At 41.0% G+C, this 17,636-nt stretch overlaps 1 protein-coding gene across 15 annotated transcripts in view; it reads right to left on the bottom strand.

The window, feature by feature from the left end:
- Positions 1-17,636, bottom strand: part of ARHGAP44 (Rho GTPase activating protein 44) — a 111,601-nt gene that overhangs the window by 68,886 nt on the left and 25,079 nt on the right. The window contains exon 1 of one of the 15 annotated variants that reach the window (XM_087887283.1): positions 8,490-8,755. The exons of the other annotated variants lie outside the window; for them this stretch is intronic. The gene's annotated coding sequence lies outside the window, so the exon portion shown is untranslated. Of the gene's footprint in view, positions 1-8,489; positions 8,756-17,636 lie in introns of those variants that run through there. 15 annotated transcript variants of the gene reach the window in all.

Below are 17,636 nucleotides of genomic sequence, written 5' to 3'. Positions count from 1 at the left end.
GAATGTGCCAACTCCTAAAATTCTTAGGAGTATTCCCACACCAATCTCAGGGTTTCTTCCCCTAAAGTGCGTGGCACTATGTTGATGAAGATTTTCAGTCATCCAGGAAGAATTGTCTGAAAATTGAGCCATGGCAACTGGACTTATTTTCTTGTTAGTGCAGAAATAACCCTGAAGTTGGTGGGAGAATACCCCTAAGAATTTTAGGAGTTGGTGCATTCCAACGACTCTTTGCCTACTCAGCTTCTCCTTGGATGGGCATTGAAATGTCTCAAACCAGTAAGAAAATAAGCCCAGTTGCCATGACTCAACTTCCAGACAATTCTACCTGGATCATTGAGAATCTTGACTGACATACTTACATTATCATTGTTCCCGTTTGAAAAATAGAGGAGTAAGATATGAAAAGCAGAATTTCAGTTAAGGCCAGACAAAATGTGGGGATCCTAAAACCTTGAAGCTTCTAATGCAGAGAAGAAAAACTATACAGATTCCAAAAATTAAGAAAGGAGATGAGAAAAGCATTCCTCTTTCTTTATACATGTAATCAGATTCATATGACGAGCTCTTATGTGAAATTAGATTGGTTACATTTTCTCTATTTGAAAATTTCTGATGAATTAGATATCCAATCACAAATTACTTAATGGTTTGGAATTTTTCCGAATAAGAAACATTATTAACTTGAATAAATAATCCTATACTCCATGCAGTGGTGAAATCCACATTTTTTTACTATGGGCGTGGCTTGGTGGCAGGGGAAGGATACTGCAAAATCTCCATTGCCACCCCACTCTAATGCCAGCCAGAGGTGGTATTTGCCGGTTCTCCAAACTATTCAAAATTTCTGCTACCGGTTCTCTGAACTGCTCAAAATTTCCACTACCGGTTCTCTAGAACCTGTCAGAACCTGCTGGATTTCACCCCTGACTCCATGTGTATATTTGTCTGTTCCAATTCCAAAAGGACTGAATATAATCACCTTACTTAAAGAGAAGATCCTTAATGTATCAAGTAGCATTACTCAAATAAAACAAGGACTAGCTAAGCCACATATACACACGAAAATGTCTGTAATTATTACAAAGTGGGCGATGTTTCTGATCCTGATGAATGTCCTAGGAAGGTGAACTTAAACAGCTGTAGATGTAAAGAACAAAAACTGGAAGGCTTTGAATTTATAAATGTAACTTTAATTCTGAATGGTTAATTTTAACATTTTCTACAACAAAAATAAAATTCAGTTGACAAGTCTGAGGTGGGGTCAAATTCTGTCTCCTTAACTGAAGTAGTTAAAATACAACTCTAGATTTTATATTAATACTCATCACTGAAAATATTCCTTCACTTTTCCCATTTCTGTGACCTCTTTCAAACAACAAAGACGGCATATGAGATACAGTAGAATCTCTGGTGATGAGCACTTCTGACCCCGACCAAATCAAGTTCCGACCAAAACATTCACAATCCCCCTCCCCTGCAGCTGATTTCCTCTTCCATGCCAAATTTTGTAAGTGCCAAATTTCCAAAATTAGGTTCGGGTCATGACCAAATCGGTTTGCGACCAAAGTTGCAAAAAATTATGGAAAAAATTATGGTAGTAACCAGAGGTTCTATTGTACAGTATAGCTGGATATGGAAGATGACTCTCTTTTGCTCAAATCTTGGGATACTTTAGCTTCTTCACACTTTTATAACCACCCTAGAGCCAATAAGTTAAGTCAAATCCTTGGAAATTCTTTTCTTTTTTCTTTTAATTAGAACAGCAGAGTGTTAATTAGAATACAGAGTAATAAATCAATAGTAAAACAAGTGGTACAAATGCAGAAAAAACAAACAAACCCATGTTCCACAAGCATTTGCTCAGTCCACCAATTTGGTTTATTATCAGAACTAAGTTTACTTTTAAGTTTTAAGTTTACCTGTATAACTCTCTGGTCTGTTTCTGCAACCCAACAAGACAGACACAGACTTCAAAGGATAATTAGAATTGCAGAAAAAACAATTACTACCAACCTGCCTTCCACTGAGGACCTGAGTCAAAAAGAGGGCTGTCAAAAAGAGGGCTGTGAAAATATTTACAGACCCCTTGTATCCTGGACATAAGCTGTTTCAACTCCTACTCTCAAAACCATGCTATAGAGCACTGCACACCAGAACAACTAGACACAAGAACAGTTTTCCCCCCGAATGCCATCACCCTGCTAAACAAATAATTTCCTCAACACTATCAAACTATTTCTGCACTACTATTAATCTTGTCGTTGTTCCTATCACCCATCTCTTCCCACTTATGACTGTATGACTGTAACCTTCTTGCTGGTATCCTTATGGTTTATATTGACTGTTTCCTAATATGATTTGATTGCTTATTTGTACCCTATGACTATCATTAAGTGTTGTACCTTATGATTCTTGACGAATGTATCTTTTATATACACTGAGAGCATATGCACCAAGACAAATTCCTTGTGTGTTCAATCACACTTGGCCAATAAAGAATTCTATTCTATTCTATTCTATTCTATTCTATTCTATTCTATTCTATTCTATTCTATTCTATTCTATTCTATTCTATTCTATTCTATTCTATTCTTTTTGCACACACAAAAAAAACCTTACTTCAGATTTCCTCTTCCGCACACCATTTCATCTTCATTTCAGCATCCTAATTCAGTCTTTTTGTTGTTTCTGTTATGGAATGGGGAGTAAGAAACCTTCCATTGCACATCTTTCTGAAATTTACCAGGGGATGCTAATTTGCATTTTGGCAAATTAGCATTTTGACTTATATCCTTTGGAATTATTCAAAAGACTGCTTGTCTATGAATAGGAAATTCTATACTGCACTTGACAGGCTACTGGTTAAAATTTACAATGCAATGATTGCTAAGGACAACATCTTAAATTATTTTCCCCCAATCCATTCAATTAATTATGTCACCTCATTTTATGCATATTTATTTTCAAGCAAATGAGAGGCATGCATGCCCTCAAGAAAAGACCTCTGATGCCATTTTTCATTACAGCAAGAAACTGAAGACATCCCTAACTGCTAAGAACAGGTATAGATATAGCAAAGGAATTAGATATCCACTGGCTCACTTGAAATTAGATGCCAGATTTCTAGGAACTATAGATCTAGTAACAATTGTCTATTTTCCAAGATACTGTATGTTTATTGTTAAATAAGGATGTTCGTACTTTAAAAACCTTTTAAAAAGGAAACATTTTTAGAGGAATGTAAAAGTGCAGATCTCATCCCACACAGAACTACTCTCTCTCACAACTGGTGGATTTGTCAGATAGGAGTCAAGCCCAAGAATAGTATTCCCATTTTTTAAAGATTTATATTTATTTTTTGCACATACATTGTTTTAGTGCCATTTCTCAGCACTGCTTAACTTTTTGTTAATTTGAGTCTCATGCTTCAGTCAAAAGTTCCTGGAGATCAAGATGAAATGAAGCAGATTATCAACTATGGGACCTCTTCTTAAATGGGGATGTATCGCTATAGTTAAAACTTCATGAGGAGTTGCTGCCCTAACATGCAATCCTTGCTGTTTTGAAGGTGGTGGTAGAAGAAGCCCCCTCAGCAATTACTTATGTGCTCCTATAAAATTGGATATGAGTTCAGAATATATTACATACCGGTAATTATGAAAATTCATGATGACATTTAGCATGATTCTATCTCCCCAAGGAATCTTAAGAACAGGATGCCAATTTAAGACATATATGCCCTTTATACTCCTAAGACAGTATGAATGCAGTTTGTATTCATAGCTCACTTGAAAACTGCTCTGGGTGCTCATTTTTTAATGAAAAGTGTACATCTTTTCATACAATTTTCATGCAGCTGTAGACCAAACTTAATTGTGCTCTAAAAGAAGATACCTTCTCTACATAGCTTTCAGAGAATTTGGCAAATCCTTAAGATATGGATTTACCTAAATATTTATTGGTATTTTTATGTATGTTTAGTATTCTCAACCTGAGCTTCACTAAAGGAATTTTAAAAATGAATCCAATTATAAAATGCATACATAGCTATTTTTTCTAAATTTTTGACCTTTTTCAACATTAGCTATGGATCAAAACTGTATTAATATACAGTAGCAGCATGCTGAAATTTAAGACAGCTTATTCTAAAAAGCTTTTCTTATATTTAGTTTAGCAGGGTCCATTGAGAATTTCCTTCTTAGTCAGGAAAACATCTCAGTATTCCCTATGGATCACTTCAAAATTATTTGCTCAGCCTGTAGGAACAAGTTTCCAGTTGGCCCATTTTGATCTCTGTATCAATAAGGAACATGCTACAAATTCAAAAACTTACAGCTGTGCTGAAATGCAAGAAACAGATGAATTTGGCCCTTAATTGCAGTGTGAGAAGCTAGCATGGTTATAACTCAGGCACAGCAACCTGCAGCCCGGCCAAATGTTAGCTATCCTCTTCCTTGAACATTGGTTATGCCATACAATATAGAGGAATACTGACTGCCAAATACTTTTGTACGTCATCATAGACTGAAAGCCAATGCTAACACAGACCAAGGAGCCTTAAGTGAAATTCAACAGACCATATAACATAGTCCTCGAATTCCTGGAGGAAAGGTGGAATACACTTCTAACAACTTTAATAATAAGAAAGAGACAGAGGGTCTAGTTCTAGCTGCACAAGACTAAGCCTCAAGAACAAATGAAAATAAAGTCAGAATTGGGAAGACAGAAACAGACAGCAAATGCCACCTCTGCAAAGAAGCTGAAGGAACAGTGGACCACCTAGTTAGCTGCTGCAAGATTGCACCTATAGATTTTAAACAACAGCATGACAAACTATCACTAGTGTATTGGAATAGCTGCAAGAAATATCATATGCTTGCAAGCAAGAAATGTAGGACCACCACGTGCACAAAGTGCTAGAAAATGAAGATGCTAAAGTGTTTTGGGACTTTAGAATTCAAACAGACCTGCTACACAATACCCAGACTTAACAATTGTCGATAAGAAAGACAAAAAAAGTCTGGATACTAGGTGTGGCAGTACCTAGGGACAGTATGAGATAAAAGAAAGAACTGGAAAACAATCACAAAATATAAAGACTTGCAATTGGATGTAGAATGACTGTGGCAAAAGAAAGCAAAGATAGTACTAATTCCAAAACAAAAATTACGATCCATTATAAAAAACAGCTTTACTTGGAACAGTTTACATCATGAGACAATACATTTAACACCATCAAACAACAACACTGGCCCATCCTAAATGCTTGGGAAGCACTTGTTGATGGATAAAAAAATGCAAAATGCATCTGGCTGACTGTGCAACCAGCCATTATAATAAATCCTTCATCTTCCAATCTGTGAAGAAGTATTTGTCCCCTTTTGAATTTGGCTTATCTTGCCACTGAATTTCATAGTGCCTGGCGTAAATTTTATGGCTATATAATGGGGATCTAAATGAATGAATAACAATATTTGGTACTTTTTTAATCTACCCAGCTATAATTCATAATGTGTAGTACCAAGAATTGCTTGGCTTCCATTAGGATGAAAAAAAAATCACAATGCTCTAAGAATGTTCATAATGGTAATGGTTCTGGTTTGGATAGTGTAACTGGAGAAATGATAAAATATGAATGTGAATTGATTATGGATAAAGCTGATCTACCTGTTTAATGTACATGAGTATTCTATGTTTTTGCTTAATGACTGGAAGAATGTTGATATTATTCTCTTATACAAAGAGAAATGTAGCAAGAATAAATGCAAAAAACTACAGGGGAAGGGATTTCATTTGATAAGTATACTTGGGAAACTGATTTGTAAAATTCTAACTGAAAGAGTTTGAAATAAGAAAGAGCAAAAATTGGGAAGTACACTATAGTGTTATACCAGGCAGAGATGCATAGTCCAGAATTTTGGCTTTCAACAAGTCATCACGGTGTATACATTTGTGAAAGTTCACTCCATTTCTACTGATGGAAGATTATGAGAAGGTAAAACATATGAGAAACTAATTGGGATTAAATTATGGAACTGTGGAGCTGAGGTTTGTTATTGAATATAATTATAGCTAATGATGGAAACAAAGCAATCATGAGAATAAATAAAGTAATTTGCAAATGGCTCAAAATTGAGCAGGATATTAGACAAGATATATGAAGTCCCCTTAGTTGTTTAACACACTTATGCATGCATGTATAAGGAATGCTTCTAGTGGTGATAAAGATATGATAGTTGCAAATAAGATTGTATACCAGTGCAGATGCCATGTTGTTAGTATTGTTTTCAATAGTATTATAACTGATGTAAAGAGAAGCATGATTCTGAAAATTAATGTATCAAAGATTGAGATAATTGTGTCTGACAGAAAAACTGAGTGAACAATTGCAAGTTATGTACAAACTGAAAAAAATGGTCTACGTTGGTTGAATGTTTACTAAAAATGGGCAAATAAATTTCATAAATAAATGAAAATATTTATAGCTCAGGGTTGAAATTTATTATTTATTTATTTATTTATTTATTTATTATTCGAATTTCTATACCGCCCTTCTCCTTTCGGACTCAGGGCGGTGAACAGCCAAAATAAAAACATTTATACATAAATATGATTAAAAATAGATTTAAAATAATTAAATTTGGCCCATAGTTTAAAATTTATCAATTTAAAATCCATATCAAAATTTAAAACCAACCGTAAAATCATAAAATCAAGAGAGACAGGCTAACTGAAAGAGATGAGTTTTTAGGGCCCGACGAAAGGTCCGGAGGTCGGAGATCACTCTGAGGGCTCCTTAGTGCTCTCTGAGTTTGGTTGTTTGGTTGTTTTCATGCAAACATTTCATTACCAAGGACCCCTCAAATTTCATAAAATAAATAAGATAAATAAGATAGTATACACATCTTTCTCCTTCTAATTAATTAAATGTATTGAATTTAGGCACCATACAACTCCAAACAACTCTTGACGGTTTACAATATAACAAAAAATATTAAAAAACAACAATCCAAAAAAAAAAGCCAAAAAATTTATTTGGTAAATAAATGGATGAATTTTAAGATGTGCAAATGCTGATAGAAAGACAGTGGGTAATATATGGCCTATTTAAGGAATTTATATATATGGAGAAATCCCTAGAAAGAGTTAGGAAAACATCAAGGTATTTCTTTTTTTGTGCTCCAAGCAAGCTAATAATTTTAGCTATCTCAAACCAATGTCAAATGGGGTGATTAAAGTTGATACTGAGAATGAGGTAACTGATCTTTTGGTGACCAGATTGGCAACAACCCAATTCTTCCCTCCTGCAGTTTTGCCGAGGTCTGTCATTCGCTATTAACAATTTTGCTACTGAGACTTCTATTAATTTAACATAACATTATATCTCCTCTGACAATGCCCTCAATATTCTCAATTTTGAAAAATACTCGGTATCCAATATAGTTTATATTGAAGCGATGCCAGTGTGTTTGAATGTTGATTGGGAGCCAGATTACATTTACAAATCTGGAGCAGACTTTTGAGAACAAAGGCATCCCTTTCTTTGGGGCATGAAATTCCCATTTTTATTCACCGTTGGAAATCTGCTTCTACAAGGAATGGAATAGATCTAATAGCTGACAGGAAAGAATAATTTATTCTCGTCAGCTTAAACAGCAGAGTTTCACCATTCTGATGTTGTCTTGATGGTGAAATCTTACAAAGGCAAGTCGCATTGCTTCTAATTACAGCCTGGCATTTTAACAATGGAGAAATCAGGGTAGCCAGGCAGGACTCTTCAGATATATCATTCTCAATGTACTCTTGTGCCTGGAGGGAAGGATTCATCTGAAAGCAGAAGCGGATGTCCTAGAATTTCCAAAGTGATGCTAACCTATTCCGACAGGATGTCATTGCAGCTGCATCATGATGGAAGAAATAATTTATCTCTGCATAAGCATGGAGAATAGCTATGAGCTACTGTTCTTGAAGGGGCATTTCCCTAAACATGTTTGTAGACCCAGAAGATATTATTGCAACTGCTGAATAGAGACCTCTTAAACTACCTTTCATAACAGAAAGTGCAACTGAAGTAAATGAAAAAGCTGGGGCTTAATATTGGCTTATACCTTTGTGCTCATGCTGGCACTGCCCTGAGCCAGATGGGAAGTAGATGGCATGCAAAGTTGTTCTAATTTATATAGGATTAACACTCATATGGCATCTATTCTAGGCATCTTCACTAAACACAGCTCCCAGGTGTCCTTATTGGCTTCCTGACAAATCTTCCCACATTTAAATGCTTAACTATTCTCAATATATTCTTCCTTTCTTTTTCCTCCCCTATAATTGCCAGTTTTAAACTCAAATCATAAGGGTGGGGAGAAAGGGCAACAGATTCATGAAATAAACACGAGAAATCAGTTACAAACTTGTAGAAGGCCATTTATGCTTCAGAAGCTAACAAGTAAGTCATATGTTCTTATTAAAAGGGACGTTGGTCTTACCGTGATACGTTCCTTCTCGTAGTGTAAAATGGGAGGTGCCAGGCTGGGTATTCCTTGCTCTAGCTCTATGTCCTGAGCTGAAAAGTTCTGAAGATCCACCTCCCTGGTGACGTCTCTTCAGTTTTGCCAGCGAAGCCAAAGCGAATGGTACGCAGTCCAGGCAAATGGTACGCAGTCTGAAAGATAGAAACAACATGCTCCACCAGGAGAGCCGGTCCAGGCAGCCACAGGCAGGGTGGGGCTGGCACCTCCCATTTTACACTACGAGAAGGAACGTATCACGTAAGACCAACGTCCCTTCTCCATAGTGTAGAAATGGGAGGTGCCAGGCTGGGATATACCAAAGACTGGCCAGCCCTAAGGGTGGGAGCTGTCCTGGGCCGACGACCCCGGATCTTCATGAACCCGCTGCAGTACTCTTCTCCCAAAGGCTGCTTCCGCCGAAGCGAAGGAGTCAAGTCTATAGTGACGGATGAAGGGAGTGGGAGAAGTCCACGTGGCCGCCCTACAAATGTCTTCCACTGATGCCTGCGTAGACCAGGCCGCAGTCGTGGCAGCACTGCGGGTGGAGTGGGCTGTTATCCCCTGAGGCACCGGGAGAGCCTGAAGCTCATATGCAGATGAGATGCACGTCCTAAGCCAGCGTCCCACCATGGAAGAGGTCACCCTGTGGCCAAGAGTCGACGGCTGAAAAGAGACAAAGAGTGCCTCCATCTTTGGGAAAGAAGAGGTTCTAAAAATGTAAATACGGAGGGCCCTCCTCACATCCAAAGTATGCCAGGTCTGCTCCAAGGCGTGCCTAGGCCGAGGGCAGAAGTCTGGCAGGACCAACTCCTGTGCTCGGTGGAACAAGGAGTTGACCTTAGGAAGAAAGGCAGGGTCCAGCCGCAGAACCACCCTGTTGGGGTGAAAAATGCACAGGTCTTTCCGCACCGATAAAGCCGCCAACTCTGAGATCCGTCAGGTCGACGTGACGGCCACAAGGAAAGCTACCTTACACGATAGAAGACGGAGACTAGTCTCCCTCAAAGGTTCGAAGGGTGCCTTTGTTAAAGCCTGAAGAACCTTGGCAAGGTCCCAAGTAGGATAACGGTGAAGAGGCGGCAGTTTTAAATTAGCCGCCCCACGCAGGAAAATCTTCACCCTCGGATGGTTAGCGAGGGAGCCCCACTTCCTAAATGTCAAGACAGTGCCTAGCGCAGCCACCTGTCGCTGTAGAGTGTTAGTGGAAAGTCCCATGTCCAACCCGTCCTGTAGGAACTCCAGCACCTCCACCAGCGATGCTGAAGTCGGGCTCAACTGTCTGGAGGCACACCACCCAGCAAACCTGTTCCACGTTGCCTCATAAATTCGGGTAGTCGAGGGCCGCCTGGCCGCCTGCATAGTCCTGATGACCCTGGTCAGAAAGTTCTCCCGCCTCAAGAGGCCCCGCTCAACCTCCAAGCGGCTAACTGCAGTCTCTGCGGGTCCGGATGCTGAACTGGGCCCTGGCTGAGCGTGACTCTGTCCGGGGGAATCCGCCAGGGTTTGGCGACCAACATGTCGACCATGTCGGCGAACCAAGGCCGTCTGGGCCAATGAGGAGCCACTAACACCAGTTCCGCCCCCTCCAGCATCAACTTCCGAATGACGGCTGGGATAAGGGGTAGGGGTGGGAAAGTGTATAGGAGGCCCTTGGGCCACGGGGTCTGCAGAGCGTTCACCCCCGCTGCTCCCGGGGCAGGAAACCGGGAGAAGAAAAGGGGAAGTTGTGTGTTCGCTGGGGAGGCGAAGAGGTCCACTACCGGGCAACTGAACCGGTCGACTACCTCCGCAAATAAGTTGGGATGGAGCCTCCACTCGGAGGGATCCACAATGGCTCAGCTCAGCCAGTCGGCTTCTATGTTGTCTGTCCCTTCGATGTAGTCCGCTGTCAGGGACAAAAGGTGAGTCTCTGCCCAAAGACAAAGGGTCTCCGCCTCTCACATCAGAGGCCCGGAACGAGTCCCCCCTTGCCTGTTGATATGGGCTTTTGTCGTCGTATTGTCTGTGAGAAGGAGCACATGCTGCCCCCTCACCTGCGGAAGAGACAGACGGGCCGCCCGGAGCTCCAACCAATTGATCTGATGGGATAGTTATTGGTGGGACCAGCGGCCCTGGGCCACCTGAGACCCGCAATGGCCCCCCCAGCCTGTCAGACTGGCATCCGACGTTACTATCACCCTGTGGGGTTCCCTGAAGAAGCACCTCTTCTGAATGGCCCCTGACGTCCACCAGGTCAGGGATTGTAGGACCCGTGGGGGGACCTGAACTCTGACCTTGGACAAGCTCGTTCCTGCCTTCTGAAAGGGGAGCAAGAACCACTGTAGTGGTCTCGCATGGAACCTGGCCCAGGGAACTATGTTCATACAAGATATCATTTTTCCCAACAATTGGGATAGCTGGGCTACCTGAACTGTCCGGGAACCCTGAAGAGACTGAATCAGCGCCCTGATACTGTCCTGTCTGTCCGGGGACAAGAAGACCTGCCCCGCTAGCGTGTCTATCAGGGCCCCTAGGTGAACTAATCTTGTAGAAGGTATGAGATGACACTTCGCCAGATTCACCGAGAAACCATGGTCCCTCAATACCTGTATTGTCGTGGCCAAGTCCTGTTCCGCTCGCCGCTGGGAGGACCCTTGAATGAGCAGATCGTCGAGGTAACATTGAATTCTGATGGGAAAAGACCTGAGATACGCCGCCAAGACAGAGAGAATGCTGCCGAAGAAGCTCTAACAGCCCAGGCATCCGCCTGGTGCGCGCGACGAAGTGCCGTCTCCTCTCGCCTATCTTCTGCCTTTAAGGCGTCCTCTGCATCAGGTGGTAAAACAGAAGAAGAGGTGAGAGCCGCCACCGGAGCGTCCACCTTTGGAACCTCCAACAAGGCAAGCATGTCCGCATCCACCGTAAACAACTGATTGTCCAGCCCTGAGGCCCTGGAGGGTAGAGCTGGGGCCGCCCGCTGTCTACGGATCATGTCCAGAAACAATCCTGGAATAGGAATAGTATCTGCCTCCACTGCCTGCTCTGTGAAAAGATAATCATCCTGCTCTCCAGTACCCGAGGTACCGGAGAGTGCTGGGTCAGGACCCAATCGAGCAGTGGCCTTGGCCTTTGTCAGAAGTGGCTTCAAAAGGGCAGGATTAAATAAGCCCTTGAAAGTGGGCCTGGGTGGTTGGATCTGATCCCCATCCGAAATCTCTCCCTCCTCCAGATAGTCTTCTGCATAGTCAACTAGTTCAGAAGGGGAAGGGGAGACCTGCCCATGGTAATCCTCAGAAGGGGCAATAAGGCCCTGGGACTCCACCTCAGGTCTAAGGGCATACATTTGGGCAAACATCTGTGACTGAAGCTGCATCCCTTCTGCAATGCCCTGCCTAATTGCCTGCTCCACCCAGGACTTCATGGAATTCTGAACATCCAGCTCCTCCCCCTTCATCCTGGCGAAGGCCAGCCGCCGTGGGGGTATAGGTGGCTTCAGGGCGTTTGTTGGTCCCAGAAGGCCCTGGACACTGCTGGGGCTTGGCCTGAATCTCTGGAGACCATGCCCTGGATGGCCCAGCCAAGGTGGGAGAATGGACAGTCTGAGGAACAGAATCTTCCACAGTCTGAACTGATGGCTGAAGCGTAGGCACAGTGGCTTGAGGGGTGTCAGCAGCCGTATTAATGGCAGCAGCCCTTGCAAATTCTCTGTCCAAGGCACGTTGTCTAACCTGAGCTGTCTTTTCCTTAGCCTTGGAACGCCCGGGGCGAGCTCTAGCCTTGGCCTTAATTTTATTAGCTGCAGCAATGCTGGCAGTTTGTGGCCTAGAAGCCCTGCCACTGTCAGGTGGAGGAGACCAGGAGCCCTCAGCAGAGAATGATGGTTGCCTGTCAGCATCCCCCATGATATTAAGTCAGTTGGAAATCACAGGGAAACCAAAATCCAAAGACTCTGCAAATAGATAATAAAAGAGAGAAAAAACAAATAAATAAATAAAATTATACAGGCCTTGAATGAAATACAAAATGTCTCCCGGGTCTCAAAATGGCCGCTGTTCAACTGCCACAGTTTAAATAAAGGCCCTCTCTGATGATTAGAAGCAGTATCAGGTCAGGCCGGCAAGCAAACCCACAGATAAAAAATACTCTGGTCAGAAATCCATGCTCTCCTCTGCTTCTCAAGTAGAAATACACCAGCGCTGTGCCCAAAGGCTGCCAGGGGATCAAAGCCGCCTGAACCAATTTGCGCCCAAAATGCGCGGGGACGAAGGCCGCCGCGACTTACAGGCCGCCATTACAATCAAGGGTGTAGCGTGGCCCTAGCGCCAGGCACACACTCCTCAGTCACCGCCATTTGAATCCACCAGCCAAATCCAGGCTGGTGGGGCTGCAGCAAGTCTCAAGGCAACGAAAAGTGCAAAAAAACGCTGCTCCGCTTCCCAGCTGACGAGCGGTGATCAAAGGGACGCCGTGGCAAGCCAAAATGGCACGTGCGGCTCCCGCGGCTCTTTGAGAAGCCTGAGAAGCTTCCGAAGAGAATCTGGAGGGACCGGGGCGAAGGCCAGCCGGCTAGCCCCTCACCACCGCCCACAGGATAGGGGAGGGTGGGGGGAGAACAACAGCCCCCCCCACGCTCAATCCAAAGACCAGAGAGCTCCCCTTTGACCAGTACCTGGAAATCCAGAAACAAAGGCTGAGTAGAAAGCAGCAGCAACTTCCAATACAAAGTAAAGAAAAGAAAGAAAGAAAGAAAATCCAAGAAAATCCAGGGAAAAAAATACTTTTTTTCTGGCTCAAAGCTCAGGAGCTAAAACTTGCAACCATGAGCTGTGCTGAGCTGAAAAAAACTGAAGAGACGTCACCAGGGAGGCAGATCTTCAGAACTTTTCAGCTCAGGACATAGAGCTAGAGCAAGGAATACCCAGCCTGGCACCTCCCATTTCTACACTATGGAGAATAATCCATTGATGTTAGAAGTTCTGACAGGTTCTTTCGTTTCAAAAAAGGAAGTTTTAATATCTGACCTGTCAAAACATAATGCTAAGGATTTTTTTTTAAAAAAACTTGAATTTGGTTGGGATTTTTTTGTATTCTCTCAATCTCATACACATACATTTCTAGATACAGTTTTAATCCAGAATCTTGAAATAAAACTAAATGAAATGACCCTCATCTAAAGTTAGAGGTACATAACATTTTTTTGTTCTAAATAGTGGATTTTATGACCAGAAACTGAACAATTGTAACCTACTGTATCATTTGCACTTTGACTCTTCTTGAATTATTCACCCTAGATACATTTGATTAGATCTCCAGATGTGTCACAGCTATACTGGGAACTGATGAATTTCTTCTTCTAAGGAAGAAGCATATTCAGCATGATAGCTGTCCCCAGTCTATTTATATTATGTAGGTTTCTCTGCATGTTGTATTCTGATGAAATTCTGGTGAAATTACTTCCAGGCCAATTTGTGTAAGACCTTGAATATACAGTATGCTGATATTTTGCTAGATTGTAGTCTGTTTCTGATTACAATTCAAAATGGAGGTTTTACCTTCTAAAGCTGTACATAAATTTGGACAAAATGACCTGAAAGATCACGTTATTCCTTCTTTCAGGCACTTGTGTAGAGGATTTTCCCTTTTCTGACTGCTGCCGAAGTTGGAGACTCCTGACAAGGCTGCTCCCTTTCTACTATCTTCCTCTCATGGGCAAAAATAAATTGATTTAGGTTGATTTTTTGTGTGTAAATGGTTTCTGGTTGCTTTTTTGAGAAGATGTTAGTGGTTCTGAATGTATTGAATTGTGTTATTAATTACGTTTATGGTTCAATTTTTTATAGTTGGACTTAAGTGCCATTTTTTTTTGGCAGAGAGATCAAATATGAATAAAATAATGTGCTCCACTTTTTAAGGAGGCAAATCTTTCCAATCTAATCTTAATTCAGCAAAAGGAAGCTAGTAAGACAAGACAAGACTGAAATATGATATCACATCACGAGCCAATAGGGTTATTGGCAGATGGTTCAGAGAAAAAGAAAGAAAAACTGAACTGAAGCAGGACCTGCTATTGTGTTTGCCTGCTACCTCTCTCCCATGTAATTATGCCCATTGGACAGTTTCTGGTATATGGTCAAGCGGAGCCACTTCGAAGGTGGGAAGGAGAGAAGGTTGGTAATGTATTGCCACTGGGAAGAGCTTAGTGCTGAACAGATGAAGAGAAGTATCCTTCTTAAGCTCCTTAGTGCACTGATACCTTTATTAAGGCTGAACACAGGACTTTGCAATATAACATATTTAGTGTGTCAGGTACTTATACCAGCATCTACCTAAATGGTGAATCAGGAGAATTCTATAATCAACAGTCGGTGGCTAAAACTAGTGTAAATGAAACAACGATGAATGGATGCAATTCACTGTTTTCTATGCAAAGGGTCCCATATTCAGACCTTCAGGCTATCGTTATCTTTACCAATCAGTAAACTGAACCAGAAGGATCACCAGTTTGATTCAGTGCCTTCCAGGATTTTTTTTTTTTAAATCAGACTTTTGCAAATAACTGTGGCTGTTAAAAATACTGGTAGACTTTTCATTCCCCACTCCTCCAACTTTTATGCATTTCTTTTTTCTCTTCCTTTTAAGAAAAAAGTTTCATGTTTTCTCCTTAAATACTGAATTATTTTCAGGTATCACATAGACACATTTATTTTCCAATATTCAAGTATTTGGACAAGAATGAGAGAGAATATACTGACTGAAAATAAAATGAACTAGTGGCCAGAGAAGTCTTCTGCTGGGGTCAGCTTCAGTGAAAACTAGATTCTTGCCAGAAGTCATCATAAAGGTAATTACTTCTAATTTTTAAAAATAAATTATATTGTCACCAATATCTTAAATATGACACTTGATAAATTTGATGTCATGTATGCTGCTGCTCTTAAGATTACATATTTCATATACAATCGCCTTTATAGAAAGAAAACAGGTATTTTTTTCAGTAATCCAATGACTTTAAAAAGACACAGTCTTAATAAGATATAAAGAGAAATTTTGTATACTATCACATGAATGGTTCATTCGAAATCTATCAGTATATTACAGTACTAGTCTAGCTCTTCTGTCTCCATACAGGGTCCTTCTAAAAGCACTGTTTGTCGCTACTCAAACTCATAGCAAAGGAAGTGACTTAATGTTTAGTGGTCAGTCACTGTACTGATTACAGATTACAGATTAACAGAGTTGTTAGAAGGGACCTTGAAGGTCATCTAGTCCAACCCCCTTTCCAAGCAGGAGACCTTATACCATTTCTGACAGATGGCAGTCCAGTCTCTTCTTGAAAGCTTCCAGTGATGAAGCTCCCACAACTTCCAAAGGCAATTTCTATTCCATTGGTTGATTGTTCTCACTGTCAGAAAATTTCTCCTTATTTCCAGGTTAAATCTCTCCTTGTTCAGTATCCGTCCATTATTCCTTGTCTGGCCTACAGGTGCTTTGGAAAATAGCTTGACTCCTTCCTCTCTGTGGCAGCCCCTCAATTATAGGAAGACTGCTATCATGTCTCCTCTGGTCCTTCTCTTCACTAGACTAGCCATGCCCAGTTTCTTCATATGTTTTAGTCTCCAGTCCCTTAATCATCCTGGTTGCTCTTCTCTGCACTTTTTCTACAGTTTCAACATCTTTTTTATAGTGTGGTGACCAAAACTGGATGCAGTATTCTAGGTGTGGTCTTACTAAGGCTTTATAGAGTGATATTAGTTACCTCACTTCATCTTGATTGTATCCCTCTGTTAATGCAATTTAGGATTGCATTGGCTTTTTTGCTGCTGCACACTGCTGGCTCCTATTTAGCTGGTTGTCCACTAAGACTCCAAGATCCCTCTCACAGTTACTGCTATTAAGCCTGGTTTCACCCAGTCTATGCTAGACTGTATCTATTTATACAGTATCTATACAGTATCTATACTGTACTATCATATTACTTCTCTATTACCTACTTCCTGACTGCACTGGTTCTCAGTAGGTTTCAGAATGCAATTCAAAGTGTTGATCACTATCTATATTACTTGGGATCTGAGTATTTTTGCAACTACCTTTCTCCAAATTTAGCTCAACCACTAGGGAGGACTTAGTTGTCCTCAAAGGCAAAAAGGTCTGAGGCGGCCAAAAGAAGGGTGTTCTCTGTTACACATCCCTCCTCTGTAGAATAGCTTGGCCCCTGAACAGCAGTTAGTCCCCAGTCTTACAGCCTCTTGGAAGCAGGAGAAAAGGGCCTTTGGGGAGCAACTGTATATAAAGTGGCATTTTTTTAAACCATTTTTATAATGCTTTTAGCATCTTAGCACCTTTAATTTTTTTCATTCTCATTTGTTTACCCTATCTTTAATGTAGATCATAGCATCTGATTGGTTTCAGGCAAGTCAGTTAAATTTCATAAATAAATGATAATATTTATAGCTCAGGGTTGAAATGAGGGCTCCTTAGTGCTCTCTGAGTTTGGTTGTTTTCATGCAAACATTTCATTACCAAGGACCCCTCAAATTTCATAAAATAAACAAGATAAATAAGATAGTATACACGTCTTTCTCCTTCTAATTAATTAAATGTATTGAATTTAGGCACCATACAACTCCAAACAACTCTTGGCGGTTTACAATATAACAAAAAATATTAAAAAACAACAATCCAAAAAAAGCCAAAAAAAGCCAGATAAGTAAGGTTCATATAAAACAGAATCTGGTGAATCCAACCATCATAAAACTCACCAGGTGCTCCCTAGTTCAATGCCAGGAGAAGCAACAACGCTGGGTGAAATACTGGGTTGTGCAAGAAGAACCGGCCCAAGATCACCCAGGGAGTTTCTGGAGTAGAACTGGGATCTCTCTGCTCCTAGTTCAATACCTTCCCCACCAATTAACTATACTAGCTAATTAAGAGTATGTGGTTGCTATTTAAAAGAAAAAGAGAACCAGAAAACAGATCCACTTTCCTGTACTATATTTCAATGCTGTGCTGCCTTATGTGAATTGGAACTTCCCAACAATTCTAGGTATACTTTCATTATTATTTTTCTGATCTTTTTTCTATTTTTATATATTTTATTTTTAAAATATTTTTATCCCACCTTTACGATTTTTATAAATAACTAAA

This window comes from Pantherophis guttatus, chromosome 2 (genome assembly GCF_059756535.1).
Source record: "Pantherophis guttatus breed Tessera chromosome 2, ASM5975653v1, whole genome shotgun sequence".
NCBI classification, from domain to species: Eukaryota; Metazoa; Chordata; class Lepidosauria; order Squamata; family Colubridae; genus Pantherophis; species Pantherophis guttatus.
Note: the sequence above shows the minus strand (reverse complement) of the source record. Positions and strands in the feature narration are given on the sequence as shown.